General features: G+C 47.4%; 1 long non-coding RNA gene across 1 annotated transcript; it reads left to right on the top strand.

The window, feature by feature from the left end:
• Positions 1–1121: 1121 nt before the first annotated feature.
• On the top strand, positions 1122–2458 carry LOC138759786 (uncharacterized). Its single transcript, XR_011355084.1, has 2 exons — positions 1122–1250; positions 2353–2458. It is a non-coding gene; the product is annotated as an uncharacterized lncRNA (long non-coding RNA).
• Positions 2459–7024: the final 4566 nt, after the last annotated feature.

Raw genomic sequence — 7024 nt, 5'->3', positions numbered from 1 at the left:
AAGTCAGAGGTAAAACTAGCGCCTACTGAAGGGATGATAGAACAGAATATGAGCCCAGGTAGTGGTAGTGAAGAGTAGGGAGAAGCATTGGATGGACATCGATTACTCCCAGACCATCAATAGGTTCACCTGGTTGGATGCATAATCCCTGCTCCGCATAGCTAACATGGTGAACCAGATTGCCCAGTACAAGGTGTTCTCCACCATAGAACTTAAGTCTGCATATCACCAGCTCCCCATTTGCCCTGAAGGCTGCCAGTGTACCGCCTTCAAGGCGGATGGGTGGCTTATCCATTTCCTGAGGATCTCTTTTGGAGTGATGAATGGAGTCTGTCTTTCAGAGGGAAATAGATCAAATGGTGGATGAACACTGGCCGTGGGCCTCTTTTATATACCTCAACAACATCACCATCTGTGGCCATGATCAGCAGGACCATGATGGGAACCTCCAGAAATTCCCCCACACTGCAAAATGCCTAAATTTCATGCATAACACAGGGAAATGCCTCTTCAGCACACATTGCCTGCCAATACTAGGCTGTGATGTGGAGAATGGAGTCATCAGCCTCAACCCCTGTCAGAACTCCCACTCCCCCACTGCCTCAAGTCCTTGAAAAGGTTCTTGGGTTTTTCTTTTATTATGCTCAGTGGGTCCCCAGCTGTGCAGAGAAGGCCTGACCCTTCATCAGGGCCATGGTTTTCCCCACCGTTGGCAGAAACCCACAAGGCATTCGACCGGATCAAAGCCGACATTGCAAAGGCCACAATGCATATAATGAACAAATCCATTCCATTCCAGGTGGAGAGAGATGTGTCAGACTTTGTCCTGTTTGCCACACTTAACCAGGTGGGCAGGCCTATAGCTTTTATTTTCACACACCTTCCAGAGCCCCGAGATCCAGCACTCCTCCATTGAGAAAAAGGCCCAGGCTATCGTTGAAGTGGTTCAGCACTGAAGACATTATCTCACTGACCAACAGGCAGTTGACTTTATGTTTAACAATCAGCAATGGGGTAAAATCAAGATTGACAAAATCCCTCAATTATGACATACTGTACTGGCCCAGAATGCTCAATGAGCCCTCTGATGCCCTGTCTCAGGGGACTTGTGCCATTGCATAGATGAATCACCTGCAGGCACTGCACAATGACCTCTGCCGCCCTGAGATCACCTTTTCTCTCACTTCATCAAGGCCTGTAATCTACCCTACACCTTGGAGGACATCAGGATGCTGACCAGAAATTGCCAGGTCTGTGCAGAATGCGAACCACGCTTCTACCAGCCCGACCAGTCACACCTCATCAAGGCCAAACACCCCTTTAAACATGGATTTCAAAGGGCCCTTACACTCCACAAACTGCAACATGTACTTTATCAACGTCAGTTCCCCTTTGCCATCCCTTGCCCGGACATGACTGCAGCTACCGTCATAAAGGCTCTGGATAATCTATTCACCATTTTAGGATACCCCTGCTATGTTCTTAGCAATAGGGGTTTGTCCTTCATGAACAATAAGCTGCATCAATATTTTCTGTCGAAGGGCTATAACCCCAAAGGGATGAGAGAATGGCACAGTCTGGAAGGCAGTACTACTGGCCTAAAGTCCAAGGGCCTCCCCATCCCCACTGGCAAGAGGTCTTCCCAGAGGCTCTCCACTCCTCTCCAGTTCCTCCCGTGTACAGCCATCAACGAGACACCTCATGAGAGACTGTTTGCATTCCCCAGGATACCTGTGTCGGGAACCACCTAACTTACCTAGCTGATGTTCCCCGGGCTGGTCCTACTCCATAGGTATGTGAGGACACACAAGTCTGGTCCTCTGGTTGAGAGGGTCCAGCTGCTCCATGCAAGTACACAGTCAGCCTACGTGGTATTCCAGATGGGCACAAGAGCATGGTGTCTATCCAGAACCTAGCACATGCGGGAGCATCTGGAACCCCACCTCCCAAACCAGTTGATTGGTACTATCCCATCCCCCAGCTCTCCAGAGCTCAACTTCCCAACCTTCACCACTCCTGTCAACCTGATAGTCAACACACACACACACCCAGGCCCAGCCAAGTACCCCCGCCAGGCAAACCGGGATGGATTGGCTGAAAACGACGGAGACCACAATGGACATCCAGTCAGGGACTCGCTGGTCACAATGCCAAAGAAGACTGCTGGACATACTGAACTTGAGGGTCAGCTGACCGCACCACATACTTTGGGATTCTCTTTTAAAAGGGGGGGGGGGTGGAGTGGTGAAACCACTATTGTACATATTTGTCATGTGTAAATAACGTGACCTTTCTTGGTTGACCCTTCTCTCACTGGCTGGTTTGTGACTCCTCCCCTTTTTCTCCATAAAGGTTGTTATACCACAAGCCTGCTCTCCGTTTGAGTCCAGCTCAATGTGAGTGACCAACACAGGGATCCTGACTATCTCATGCAAATAAAAGCCTTCAGTTTCAGTAACTTCAGTCTTTGTGTAATTCTGCATCAACTAGTGATATGATTAAGAAGAGGAGCGGCGCTTATAAGCAATAAGGAGCAAATGAGGTACTGGAAGAATATAGAAAATTTAATACTAAAGAATACAAAAAGAAGGCATGAAGGTACTTTGACAGATAATGTGAAAGTAAATCTAAAGGGTTTCTACAAGTATATACAAGTAAGAGGATAGGGGACAAAATTGGTCCCCTTGAGCATCATAGTGGCCAACTGTGTGTGGAGCCTCACAAAATGGGAGAGAACTTAAACATTTTGTTGCATTAGTATTTACTCATGAAACTGGGATAGTGCATTCAGATGGAAGGGAAACAAATAGAAGTGTCATGAAACATATGGAGATTAAGGAGGAGGAGGTGATTGCTGCCTTACAGTGAATAAAGTTAGATAAGTCCCACTGGGCCAGATATGAAATTCGCCCTCCACCTTGAAGGAGACAAGTGTTGAAATTGCAGGAGCCCTGCCAGATATATTCAAAGTATCCTTAGCCATAGGACAGGTGCTGGAAGATTGGAGAGTAGTTCATGATGTCCCGCTGTTTAAGAAAGCTCCAAAAGTAAATTCAGTAACAATAGGCCTGTGAGTTTGATGTCAGTAGCAGGTAAATTATTGGAAGGAGTTCTGAAAGATAGGATATATAGGTATTTAGACAGCATAGCTTTGTGTGTGCTGAGTTGTGTTTAACAAATCTTGTAGAGTTTTTTGAGGAAGTTACCAAGAAGGTAGATAAAGGAAAGGCTGTAGATGTTGTCCACATGGACTTTAGTAAGGCCTTTGAAAAGGTTCCACATGGGAGGTTAGTTCAGAAGGTATGCATAAAGAGGTTGTAAACTGGATTGGAAATTGGCTGTGTGAGAGAAAACAGAGTGGTAGTGGATGGTTGCTTCTCAGTCTGGAGGCCTGTGAAGAGTGATGTGCCTCAGGGATCAGTTGTTTATCATCCAGATTTTTGATATAGATAACAATGTGGTAAATTGAATGAGCAAATTTGGTGATGATACAAAGATAGGAGGCATAGTGAATAGTGAGGAAGATTTTCAAAGCTTGCAGAGGGAACTGGACCAACCGGGAGAATGGGATGGTAAATGGATGATGGAATTTAATGCAGAAAAGTGAGAGGTATTGCATTTTGGAGGAGCAAATCAAGGAAGGATGTACACTGTAAATGGTAGGGCACTGAGGAGTGCGGAGGAGCAAAGAAACTTGGAGATGCAGATACATTGTTCCCTGAAGGTGGTGTCGCAAGTGGACAGGGTTGTAAAGAAAGCTTTTGGCATCTTGACCTTTATAAATCAAACAAGAGAAACTTGTCCGTGAACTACTCTTTGCAGATGATGCCGCTTTAGTTGCCCATTCAGAGCCAGCTCTTCAGCGCTTGACGTCCTGCTTTGCGGAAACTGCCAAAATGTTTGGCCTGGAAGTCAGCCTGAAGAAAACTGAGGTCCTCCATCAGCCAGCTCCCCACCATGACTACCAGCCCCCCCACATCTCCATCGGGCACACAAAACTCAAAACGGTCAACCAGTTTACCTATCTCGGCTGCACCATTTCATCAGATGCAAGGATCGACAACGAGATAGACAACAGACTCGCCAAGGCAAATAGCGCCTTTGGAAGACTACACAAAAGAGTCTGGAAAAACAACCAACTGAAAAACCTCACAAAGATAAGCGTATACAGAGCCGTTGTCATACCCACACTCCTGTTCGGCTCCGAATCATGGGTCCTCTACCGGCACCACCTACGGCTCCTAGAACGCTTCCACCAGCGTTGTCTCCGCTCCATCCTCAACATCCATTGGAGCGCTCACACCCCTAACGTCGAGGTACTCGAGATGGCAGAGGTCGACAGCATCGAGTCCACGCTGCTGAAGATCCAGCTGCGCTGGATGGGTCACGTCTCCAGAATGGAGGACCATCGCCTTCCCAAGATCGTATTATATGGCGAGCTCTCCACTGGCCACCGTGACAGAGGTGCACCAAAGAAAAGGTACAAGGACTGCCTAAAGAAATCTCTTTGTGCCTGCCACATTGACCACCGCCAGTGGGCTGATAACGCCTCAAACCGTGCATCTTGGCGCCTCACAGTTTGGCGGGCAGCAGGCTCCTTTGAAGAAAACCGCAGAGCCCACCTCACTGACAAAAGGCAAAGGAGGAAAAACCCAACACCCAACCCCAACCAACCAATTTTCCCTTGCAACCGCTGCAATCGTGTCTGCCTGTCCCGCATCGGACTGGTCAGCCACAAACGAGCCTGCAGCTGACGTGGACTTTTTACCCCCTCCATAAATCTTCGTCCGCGAAGCCAAGCCAAAGAAAGACTGAGTACAGGAGTTGGGATGCCATGTTGAAGTTATTTAAAACATTGGTGAGGCCAAATTTGGAATATTGTGTGCAGTTTTGGTTGCCTAGCTACAAGAAGGATATCAATAAGATTGAAAGAGTGCACAGAAGATTTACTAGGATGTTACTGGGTCTTCAGGAGTTGAGTTACAGGGTAAGATTAAACAGATTAGGACTTTATTCCTTGGAACAAAGAAGAATAAGGGGAGATTTGATAGAGGTTTATAAAATTATGAGGGGTGTAGACAGTAAATGTGAGTAGGCTCTTTCCACTGAGATTAGGAGAGATAAATATGAGAGGACATGGCTTTAGGGTGAAATGGGAAAAGTTTAGGGGCAACATTCACTCAGTGGCAGGAGTGTGGAATGAGCTTCCACCCGATGTGGTGGGTGCAGAATCGATCTTGAGCTTTAAGAATAAGTTGGATAGATACATGGATGGGAGAGAACTGGAAGGTTATTGGGACTAACTGGACAATGGCCAGCACAGACTAGAAGGGCTGAATTACTTTTTTTTGTGCTGTAGCAAAGATTAAAAATAAATAATTAACGTTTCAGGCTTGAGCCCTTCATCAGGGTATGGAAAAATGTTGGCAGGCATCCATATAAAAGGGTAAGGAGAAGGCAAGTTCACAGAGGTAGGAAGTAATAGGTGGAGAAGTGTGGGAGGGCACAGCAGCATGCAAGGGTAGGAGGGATGTCTAGGTGAATAGAGAAGGAAGGTAGCGGAGCATTAACTGAGGTGGGGGTGGGTGTTGCGGGGGGGGGGGGGGGGGGGGGAAGAAAGCAAGTGAGCAGAAAGCAGAAAAGTTAATGTTAAAGCAATCCAGTTGGAGAGTGCCCAGATGGACCTGTAAAGGGAGGAACAACAATTGATTTTCTGTCTTGGCACTCTCCAGCCAAATGGCATTAACATCGACTTTTCTGGTTTATGCTAATCTGCTCTCCCTTCCTTTTCCCCTGTCAGCACTCCACCCCCCCTTCTCTCTCTATTCACCCAGCCATCCCTCCTTTCCTTTCTTTCCCTCTCTTCTCCACCTATCACCTCCTGCTTTGCCGCCACGCCTTCCCCTTACCCTTTTCTTCAGATGCCTGCCAACATTTTTCCATACCTTGATGAAGGACTCAAGCTCAAAACATCAGATATGTATTTTTATTTTGCTATGTAAAGGGCACTGTTTGACCTGCTGAATTTCTCTAACATTGTGTTTTTACTCCAACCATGGTGTCTGCAGACTTTTGTGGTTTACTACACAATTATAGGCAGTTTTTCAAGGTAATTTCTCTGAAGCCCTTCCAGCAACTGATCACTGATGCCTTCCATCCAAAAAAAAATCCAAATGTGTAACTATCTTCAGAAAATCTTAGCAAAAAGATTAACATAATCCAATTTTTTTATAGCTTGAATGGTTTGCCTTTACACTGTCAATATTCTAATGGTTGCATGAAGAACTGTTTAGTAATGAAGGTGGTGAATGCCTGGTCAATATATATTTTTAAGAATAAAATCATATTATTTTGAGGTAAGACAATCAGAGAATATAAAGAAAAGTCATGTAAATGATATTGAAGTACAGATGAGCTGTGATCTATTTGAATAACAGAACAGGCTTGGAGACAGAGGAGACTGCAGATGCTGGAAGCAGAACAGACTTGAGGGTCTCAATGATTTACTTCTGTTTTTAATGTTTTGGGCCCAGAAGGGAGGGAGGGATGGCTGGGCGAATAGAGAGTAAAGGGGGTGGAGAGCTGACAGGGGAAAAGGAAGGGAGAGCAGATTAGCATAAACCTTTTCTTCTCAGATTGCAATTATGCAATTACACGATCCTTTATCCAGACATATAAAATCTGGAAAGCTCCAAAATCCGGCAAGTGGGGCCCGGCGGCCAGGAAAGATTGCCGAGGGACTGGCAGCCGGGGGAGACTGCCGAGAGACCGGCAGCCGGGGAAGACTGCCGAGGGACTGGCGGCCGGGGGAGACTGCCGAGGGACTGGCGGCCGGGGGAGACTGCCGAGGGACCGGCGGCCGGGGGAGACTGCCGAGGGACCAGCAGCCGGGGGACACTGCCGAGGGACCGGCGGCCGGGGGAGACTGCCGAGGGACCGGCGGCCGGGGGAGACTGCCAAGGGACCGGCGGCTGGTGGACTGCGGTTGGGGGAGACGGCCAGGGGACTGCGGTTGGGGGAGACG

Source organism: Narcine bancroftii, chromosome 4 (genome assembly GCF_036971445.1).
Source record: "Narcine bancroftii isolate sNarBan1 chromosome 4, sNarBan1.hap1, whole genome shotgun sequence".
Classification (NCBI taxonomy): Eukaryota; Metazoa; Chordata; class Chondrichthyes; order Torpediniformes; family Narcinidae; genus Narcine; species Narcine bancroftii.
This window is presented reverse-complemented; position numbering and strand designations above follow the sequence as displayed.